Source organism: Mirounga leonina, unplaced genomic scaffold (assembly GCF_011800145.1).
Source record: "Mirounga leonina isolate KUSES-001 unplaced genomic scaffold, KU_Mleo_1.0 Mir_129, whole genome shotgun sequence".
In the NCBI taxonomy this organism is placed as follows: domain Eukaryota; kingdom Metazoa; phylum Chordata; class Mammalia; order Carnivora; family Phocidae; genus Mirounga; species Mirounga leonina.
In genome coordinates this window covers 55,837,275-55,847,589 of record NW_023270323.1, presented here as the reverse complement: position 1 = coordinate 55,847,589, position 10,315 = coordinate 55,837,275, and the positions used below count along the sequence as shown (strand labels likewise).

The window sequence follows — 10,315 nt, the reverse complement described above, 5'->3', positions numbered from 1 at the left end:
ATGACTTGTTCTCTTCTATATGCTTCTTCAAAGTGTTATCAAGGCCAGGGGAGAGGCTCTCTACAGAACCTTGTTTGGGACTCTCACATGTACCCAGTAGACGAGTTAGAGTATGACTGGCCGTTATATAAAATACAGAGGTCACGATTCAGTGCTAGCCAAGAGAAGCAACAACAGTTAAAGGATTTCAATAGCAACCTATTTTCCTAGAGAGCTTTTCCATGTCCTCCAGATCACACTCTCAGTCTCCTACTGCTATGGGAACATTGCCAGCTTTTTTGGAGTAGAGATGTATGAAGTAGAGCACCTTTTCATATGCCCATTTGCCATCTGTAGCCCTTTCTTGATGAGGTGTCTGTTAAGGTCTTTGCTCCATTTTTTAAAACAGATTTTGTTTTTGTTTTTTGTTTTTATTGTTGATTTTTAAGAGTACCTCATATATTTTGGACAATGGTCTTTTATCAGGTATGTCTTTTGAAAGTATTTTTTTTCCCAGTCTGTGGCTTGTCTTATTCTCTTGACATTGTCTTTCACTTAGTTTTTAATTTTAATAAATCCAGTTTATCAATTGTTTCTCTCATAGATCATGTCTTTGGTGTTGTATTTAAAAAGTCATACCCAAAGTCATCGAGGTTTTCTCCTATGTGCTTTATAATTTTGAGTTTTACATTTAGGTCTATGATCAATTTTGGGTTAATTTTAATGAAGGATATAAGGTCTGTGTCTAGGTGATGTTGTTGATGATGATGATGGCGTGTGGACATCCAGCTGTTCCAGCAGCATTTTTGAAGAGATTATCTTTGCTCTATTATACTGCCTTTGCTCTTTTGTCAAAGATTAATTGACTATATTTATGGGGGTCTATTTCTTGGCTTTCTATTCTTTTCCATCCATCTCTGTGTATTCTTTCACCAATACCACCATATTTGATTACTGTAGCTTTATCTAAGTACTGATGTCAGATTGTGTTAATCCTTTAATTTTGTTCTTCTTCAATATTGTGTTGGCAATTCTGGGTATTTCATCTCTCCATATAAGCTTCAAATCAGTTGGTTAATAGCCACAGAATAACTGCTAGGATTTTTATTTTAATTGGTATTGTATTGAATCTATAGATCAAGTTGGGAAGAAATGACCTTAACATTGTTGTTTTCTTATCCTTGAACATGGAATCTCTCTCCGTTTATTTAGTTCTTCTTTGATTTTGTTCATCAGTTTTGTACTTACATATATTTTGTTGGACTTATACCTAAGTATTTTATTTTTGAGATTCTAATGTAAATGTCACTGTGTTTTTAATTTCAAATCTATTTGTTTATTCCTGGTATATAAGAAAATGATTGGCTTTTGTATATTAACCTAGGGCACAGCAAGTTAACTATAATCACTAATTAGTTCCAGGAGTTTTGGTTGATTCTTTTCTATTTTCTACATGGATGATATTCTATGAACAAAGATAGTTTTATATGTTCTTTCCTAATTTATATATTATATTTATTTTCTTGTCTTAGTGCATTAGCTTGAATTTCCAGTACTGTATTGAAAGGAATGGTAAGAGGAGATGACAATAGCTTTCTCATTAAGACATTCAATGTGTTGAATGGCATCTATATTCATCTTGAATCTCTGCTGTCATTTATGACCCATACTTTAGTGAATACTGGCATAGTGAGAAAACACAAAATTTGCAGTTGGATAGTGCTACAGCCTGGATATTTTTCCCCCCACCCCAAACTCATATGATGAATTCTAACACCCAAGGTGATGGTATTGGGAGGTGGGGATCTTTGCGAGGTGATGGGATTAGTGGCCTTTTAAAAGAGGCCTCAGAGAGTTTCCTTGTCTCCTCTACTATGTGAGTACAGAGTAAAGCAGGTCTTTACTAGACACTGGATCTGTTGGCACCTGTAGCTCCTTTTTCTTAGACTTGGAGGTCTCCAGAACTGTGAGGAAATAAATTTCTGTTGTTTGTAAACTACACAATCTGTGATACTCTACTATAACAATCCAAATTGACTAAGACAGATCTTGATTCAAATTTAGATTCCACTACTATTGTTCTTGAGACCTTGGGTAAATTACTTAATTTTTCTATATCCTAGTGTTTTTTTCACAATGCTGAACTAATATAACCACTTGAGAGGGTTGTAGGCAAGATTACACATAATATATGCATTCAATAAAAAATAGCTAATGAATTTTATTTAAATCTTAGAAGTTAGAAGTCTTTCTTGAGTTGCTATGATTTCTTTTTCCTTTATAGTCTCTAAAAAGTATGTAGAGGAAGGGGTTAAAACAACCAAATATCTAAATCTGCTAACAGGCTGTTAAGACCTTATATTGAATAGACTGCAAGTAAGTTGAGGGCAAGAGCTATATTTGATTCATCTTTGTTTATGTAGCACCTAACACTGTCTAGATACTGTATGTTTTCAAACATGTTTATTAGATCAACTAGGAATGAGCTTGCTTGAGTTTTATTACTTGGTCCCAGTACCCATTTCCAAACCTTTATAAAGAGCTGTGATTTTGAATCCTTACTTTTTCATATTAAGATGAAAATAAACCTGAAAAAAAAATTTATCAGTCAGAGAGATCTTAAAGTGTAAATCTGATGAAACTCCGCAATAGCTTTAAAATATTTCAATAACACCCTTGAACAGCATTTCATATAACTTATGAAAAAGAAAAATCCTATGGAGGCTTGCAAGGTTCTACCTCAGGAGTCAGCAAATGTTTTTTGTATGAGGCCATCCACTAAACATGTTAGGCTTTGTGGACCAGTCTCTGCTTGAACTATGCAAGTCTTTTGGAGCATGAAAGCAACCGTGTAGACATTATTTAAATAAATGAGCATGTCTGGTTCCGATAACATTTTATTTTTGAACAATGAAATTTGAATTTGTTAATAATTTTGATGTGTCACAAAATATTAACTTTCTTCTGAGTGTATTTTCAATTATTTTAAAATGTATAAACTGAAAAAAAAAGCAGTACAGGAAAACCTTTTCTAATCTCTCAAATGAAATTAGGGCTTCTTGTTAAATCCTTCTTTGGCACTCTGTACTTTTTCCTTCATAGCACTTAAAGCAACGTATAGTTTTGGTCTGTTGATGTAATAATTTTTTTAAAAAATGTAGTTTTTCCTCCATTAATCTGAAAGTTTCTTGAGGGCAGGGTCTGTCTATTTTGTTGAATATGACACAATGTCTTCAATCTCCTGTTTAGCACTCAAGCACACTTGACAGTGAATGCAAATTTACTGAGGGATTTAATAGTTGCTTGTCTATGAAATGCTTACCAAAAAAAATGGTTTATTGGTAAATACCTTAACTGGAAATAAACAAGAATAGAAAGAACATCAATTTCTAAAGTTAAAAAAAAAAGTTAAGAAATGTTGAAACTGTGATTATCTGACATATTCAGACTTAACCGTCTTTACATTGACTAGTCACCAAACAAAGATCCACCAACTAGCCTCATTCGGTATTGTGCCGTACTGGCATTGCATTGAGTCATTATACTCCATTTATAACATTTTTTTCTCTGGGATACTAATAGCAACTCCATGGAACCCCCACCATTATGATGTCCATTTTATTTATGAAACTCTCAAGGATCAGAGGGGCTCAGTGATTTGTCCAACATCAAACAGCCGGTTAGTGGCAGAACTGAGGTTCAGCACCAACTTGGATTTTATTACCCAAATTGGTAATAATTTGACTATAATCACTTCATACCCTGTCTCTGTCTCTCTTCATCAGCTTGTGCTTGTCCTCAATTCTGTCAGCAACAAAATTTAACAAGGAATTTGGAACTTTCTGGTTTAGAATGATTAGCATAGACAAAGGAAGCAAAAGAAGGCATGGGAAAGGTTACTGAATCTACTCCAAATAGTCCCTGTGTAAGCCATGGGAGGAACACATGTGAACTCAAAGCTTTTCCATTTAAGTTACAAATCTTTTAGTCATAGAAAATCCTGTCAATTCCAGCTTTCAACTGAGATATACGTATATTAGTACTACATTTTTTTTTAAGTGTAGAAAACCAAGTCATTATTTCTAAGTAAAGAGAGTAGTTAACATTTCAGACAGCAGGTTTCAATTTGCTTATCTGTGGAATTTTTAGATGCAACCCACTTGTAATCTGCAGCCAGATAGCAAAATTTATTAAGATAGCAAACCATTTGGGACAAAAAAATAATTTGAGGATTTTAAGACTGCAGTTTTGTTGTTAAGAAGACCTAAAGAGGGGCGCCTGGGTGGCTCAATCGTTAAGCGTCTGCCTTCGGCTCAGGTCATGATACCAGGGTCCTGGGATGGAGCCCCACATTGGGCTCCCTGCTCGGCGGGGAGCCTGCTTCTCCCTCTCCCTCTCCCCCTGCTTGTGTTCCTGTTCTCGCTCCCTCTCTTTGTGTCAAATAAATAAATAAAATCTTACAAAAAAAAAAAAGACTTAAAGAGCTATCAAGCTGAAAATTATAAGCACTGATAAAACAACTTAATTGAATTTTCTGATCCTTACACATTTTTCACAAACTTGAGATGATATTTGTCATGAAGGATATTTTTGTTTGTTTGTGGTTGAAGATGAGGCAATTCAGGACTTAGTACATGATGTGCATGTAAATAACTACATGTGTGTTAGTATGTGTGTCCCACCTTGACTTAACATGATACTTTCATACTGATTCAGATGTGTTAAAGGGACCTCTGGTAGACTGTTCTTTGCTTGAGATGCAGATGTCAGATGTGTGTGAAAAACATAGTGGGTGAGATAATGGTTGTGGTTATAAGTGTCTTATCAGATTAAAGGGTATCCATAAGGCTTTGACTTGAAGGGCAAATAATCAGTCTGGGAAAGAACTAGTCCTATAGGCCAAGTATAGTGACTAAGTAATCAGTGGGCAAAATCAATTCCAAACACACATGGTTTGTCACTCACATGTACTCTACTTTCATGGAAGCTGCACCTGTAACTGCTTCAATAAATATGTGAAATTTATAAAAGAATGAAAGCAAGTGAAAATGGGTAATTTGTGAAACACTGGAAAATTTAACCGAATACTCTCACTTCTGTTTGGAACACGGGTTGGGGTAGTCCACCATACCACATTACTTGCTTTAATACTCAATAGAACCAGGTTGCTATTATTTCCATTTTAAATATGAAACGCCTATGGAATGGAGAGAGTACATGACTTGCCCAAAGTAAAACAACTAGTTAGTGACAGAACTGGGTTTTAACCCTATATTGAGTTTGATTCCAAATATGAAGCATATATCCAACAACATACTGAGAATAATTATCAGTAATTCTCCAGATCTGACAGGGACATTAGATTGGGTAACAGTAGCTTTAAGAAGAGAGGAAGACACTTCTAAATAGCATCAACATTTATATGAGATTACAGTTCTCATCCCAAATACCAGCAATTGGTTTCTTAATATCTGGTTTTAATGACAGTCTTTGGACATCTTTCTATCTCTGTGGACAGTGAAAGGTTTTGTAGTTGGTGTAGACAAAGACCATGTATGTTCAGAAGCCCATGTGAGACACACCTGAGGACTCCTAGAAATAATGAAAAAAAATTGAATAGGCTCAGAACTGGTGTTATTCCACATTCCTTATAATTTCATAGAAGAGAAAGGCTTTATTTCCTAATCATGTGTCATTTGACCCAAATGTTATTTATTCTGAGGAAATTCTAGGTGAATGCAGACTGACTGAATTACTCCAGCTCATAAAAGGTCAAATCACTCCTGGTTAGATAACTTTTTTGGATTCTAGGAGTAATAATTATTGATGCATATCATAAAATACAAGTCTTAGTGTTCTGGCCAATATCCTCATGGCTTATATGCAGCTACCAGGCAGAGATAGCACTTCCCTGTATTTTAGTCTCCCCATCCTATTGATTATAACTCATGTATCTTTCTCATTACCTCCTTTCTTTCAGTCTCTCAAATTCAATATAGGTAAATTCATGTATGAACATGAAATAAGAAATATCAAAGTAAGGATGATTATAAGTATTTCTAAAATTACTCTCTTGCTTTTACATAATAAGAAGCTTCTCCTTTTGTCTCAGTTTTGTTGCCCTGATTTCCCTATGGAAAGACACATATTTAGAAGTGATATTTAATTCTGTTATTTATGAGTTAAGAAAATAAACCTTTAGTTACATATACTCCTACTCATAATTCATGATTTAGAAAATGAGTCTGACAAAAAGCCCAAATGGAAAGAACTCAAGGTAAAGGGAAGCTTTATGGGAATGAACCTAGGGCATCTCTAGAAATTCAAGAGTTTAACAACTAAACTTCTGGAAGTCAAGGATGAAGCCTAGTATGCAAATTTTTGTCTCTCATCTTTATCCTCTATGGAAGTTGGTTTTTACTTTTGCTACATGTCATAAAATGTATTTGCTGACAGTTCCTGAACATTACATTTTACCATTTCAGTGGCAATAAAGAGAATGTTATGATTCCTTTTGAAATCCAAAAATCTCCAGGAAAATCTTTATTGGACAGGTTGTCTCAGGTGCTTAATATAGGACAAATCAACTGCTGACAATGGGTGAGATCATGTCATACTAAATAGAAGTTCCCATGATAATCCTGTGAAATTAGTAGGAGAGAGTGAACATTACTATAAAAAGGAACAATCCATTAGAAAAATAAAAATCTGATCTTCCAACCAGTACATACTCTGTGCTAGGGCTCATCTCTGGGGTACATAATTTGTTACAATTAATTTAAACAAAAATTGGAGGCTACTATTTCTATTATGTAAGAGTGGTCCTAAGATTTAAGAAACTGGAAGGAGGTAGCTATCAGTTGCCAATCCAACATGTAGAGTTATGGTTTTTCTCTTAAATTGGATTTCTTTGACTTTACTTTCTCCTTACTTATGGTTGAAATGAAAGACAGTTTTTTACATTTATTGACCACAGGGTGGCCTCTTTAAAACCACAATCTTCCTTCTCCACATTTTAGCCTTATTTGTCCTGGAGAGCCACACTCCATGGTCCCACACTTCGTAAGTCCAAAAGTTTTCTACTTCCAAATTTTCTACTTTCACTAAAGTCTTAAACTAGCCAGAAAATAATTCTATGGCTTTTGTCTACTGACAGGCATTATTCTTAACAAACATCTGCATTATCAGAAGTCTGCTACAGAGAATATTTTTAAATTTAGATTTGCACATAGTTACAGTTTCTCTACATAGATAGTTCTTTTTTTTTTTTAAAGATTTTATTTATTTATTTGACAGAGAGAGACCCAGCGAGAGAGGGAACACAAGCAGGGGGAGTGGGAGAGGGAGAAGCAGGCTTCCTGCAGAGCAGGGAGCCCGATGCAGGGCTCAATCCCAGGACCTGGGATCATGACCTGAGCTGAAGGCAGACACTTAACGACTGAGCCACCCAGACGCCCCTCTACATAGATAGTTCTTAATTGGATTGGAGAATTAGGCTTTTATGGAAAGTTCATAGTTCATTGAAAGAGTAAAGCAAATTACGTATGCAGGGTTTAAATATGAAAACACAATTAAAGAAAGATAGGGATGTCAAGGTTTTTTACATAGGTACCCTTTAAAATTAGTCATACAATTTATGGTTTTATGAAAGTAGGCTACATATCAAACCAATATATACTTTTTCTCCCAATTTTACTTTTCTTCTAGGCTAATATGAACATGATATTCAGAAATATTTTTTTTATCTGCCAAACATCCAGTATTAATGTTATCACTTGGGATTAACCACATGCTTATACTTAAAGTTTCAGTTGCAAGTTGTCTTAAAATTTTGAATACTAGTTAGAACATTTTTGCTCAAAACACAAAGCTAGGCTAAAATGTCTTTCATATTTGATATTCTAGCAGAATAATTTGTCAATACATCTATGAATTTAAGAGGTACTTTATGTCTAAAATATCTGTGACATTTTTTATGAATGATAGATTTTCATTTTTTAAGTAAAAAAAGCAAATGGAAATATATACTTTTATGTTTACCATGTTATTGCCACACTTGATCTCAGCCAAAAGGCCAAGAAGCAATTACCATGTTATTGCTATGTAAAAGATTCTGTCACAGAACTTTTGGCCTGAACAAGTGACTAGTTTTGTTTTTTTTTTTAATGATATTTTCCTTGAATGCTTATCACAATATATAACAATAAACTTTTGTTTAAGTCTGAGGAAAACAAAAAATATGAACTTCACAACTATTAAACTGTCAAACAAATTGTGCCATTGGTACATAACCTCATATGAAAATCTCTCTGAAAGCTCCTGGAAAAATAGATGTTAAGGAGAGAACACTAGAACAATGTCTAGATATGAGATCTTTGTCATAACCCAGTTTAGAATGTTATGCTTAATATAGGAGTAAACGAGGATATAAATGGCATTTCAAGTTTCTTGCTTATTCTGGAAGTTTCAGTATTTTATGAAAGATTACTCAACCAATATATCATCAGAAGCATTTGGGTGATACTAACCTCTATAGAGGGGATCCTATTATTAACTCCTCATATGGGCTTAAAAACTAAAGTCAAAGACAGAAGGAAAAATGCATGCATGTTTAAATAATTACAAATCAACAAAAGGCACATGCCTTAAATCAACAAATAGTAGGTCGGTAACTTCTCTATGCTGAGAAAGGAAAATATAAATCCTTTGATCTCAAATGTATAAACAGAGAAATATGCATGAACATACATATGCATTTAGTGCATAAAATTGTTAAGAGATGAAACTCGAGACAGTCTGGGTGTGAATTTGAGTTCTAGTATTTACTAACCATGTGACTTTGACATCGGACTAGTCATTTAATTTTCTATATATCTACTTCATTAGTTGTAAAATGGGAATACAAATGATACCTACTTTGTAGATGAGGTCAAATGTAAATGCCTAGTATATAGTAAATACTATATAAATTTTAAAAATATCATATATATATTTTTAAATTTTATTTATTTATTTGACAGGGAGAGAGATTGTGAGAGCAGGAACACAAGCAGGGGAGTGGGAGAGGGAGAAGCAGGCTTCCTGCCCAGCAGGGAGCCCAATGTAGGGCTCAGTCCCAGGACCCTGGGATCCTGATCTGAGCCAAAGGCAGACACTTAATGACTGAGCCACCCAGGCGCCCCATAATAATATCATATATATTTTTTACCTCTATATTTCTAAAGACCTCTAGTAAAAAGTATAAGAAACAAAAAACGTGTTTTTTTGACACTCAGACTTTTGCCCCCCGATTCTGACATCACCTCCCACTTAATGTAACAGAACCTCACAGGGAAAAAACAAAGAGCAATGAGGTTCATGATTTTCATGTGTACCTAAGAAGCTGCTGCACATACAGGAGAAGCTCACAGCTTGGTCTTTCAACTATATACGCCTCAAAATCGTCAACAAGGGGTAGGACTTTATTTAATTAGCAGTTGGCTTCCCATAGCCTCAAGTGTACACTGCTGAGCTTTTAGGACTGTGAAGTCTGAGCCTACTACAAGCCTGAACAAAGCCAAATTCTGTACCTCCACTCCCAGTTTTCAGCACTGCTCTCCATCAGAAACATATACAGGGGGGCACCTGGGTGGCTCAGTCGGTTAAGTGTCTGCCTTCGGCTCGGGTCGTGATCCCAGAGTCCTGGGATCGAGCCCCCACATCGGGCTCCCTGCTCAGTGGGGAAACTGCTTCTCCCTCTCCCTCTGCCTGCTTCTTCCCCTGCTTGTACACTCTCTCTCTCTCTCTCAAAAATAAATTTAAAAAATCTAAAAAAAAACACAAAAACATATACAGGAAGTACATAAAAGTTTCCTTAGTGATGCAGGATCTAGTTACAATGTAGCTATAAAGTGCTGCCTTGTCTTTGCCCCCTGCTCAAAATAAAGCTGTTACCTTTCTAGCCCTGTCCGCCATGGTGCTTAGCAGCCAGGGATGCATGGTCTCAGACGTGTTTACCAAGTAAAACACTGACTTGAGGGGCGCCTGGGTGACTCAGTCATTAGGCGTCTGCCTTCGGCTCAGGTCATGATCCCAGGGTCCTGGGATCGAGCCCTACATCGGGCTCCCTGCTCAGCGGGGAGTCTACTTCTCCCTCTCCCCCTCCCCCTGCTTGTGTTCCCTCTCTCGCTGTGTCTCTCTCTGTCAAATAAATAAATAAAATCTTTAAAAAAAAAATTAAAAAAAAAAAGTTTCCTTAGTGTGGCCTCCTCTGGCATAAGCCTTTTACCTTGTCCCCAACCTGGTGAACTACTCCGATTTACCCAGTTCTCTTATATCTACATTTCCTCACATTTAT

General features: G+C 35.7%; 1 non-coding gene across 1 annotated transcript; it reads left to right on the top strand.

Annotated features, from left to right (window-relative positions):
• Window positions 1-9,838: 9,838 nt before the first annotated feature.
• Window positions 9,839-9,969, top strand: LOC118010956. The gene has a single exon (XR_004679371.1). It is a non-coding gene; the product is annotated as a small nucleolar RNA SNORA63 (small nucleolar RNA).
• Window positions 9,970-10,315: the final 346 nt, after the last annotated feature.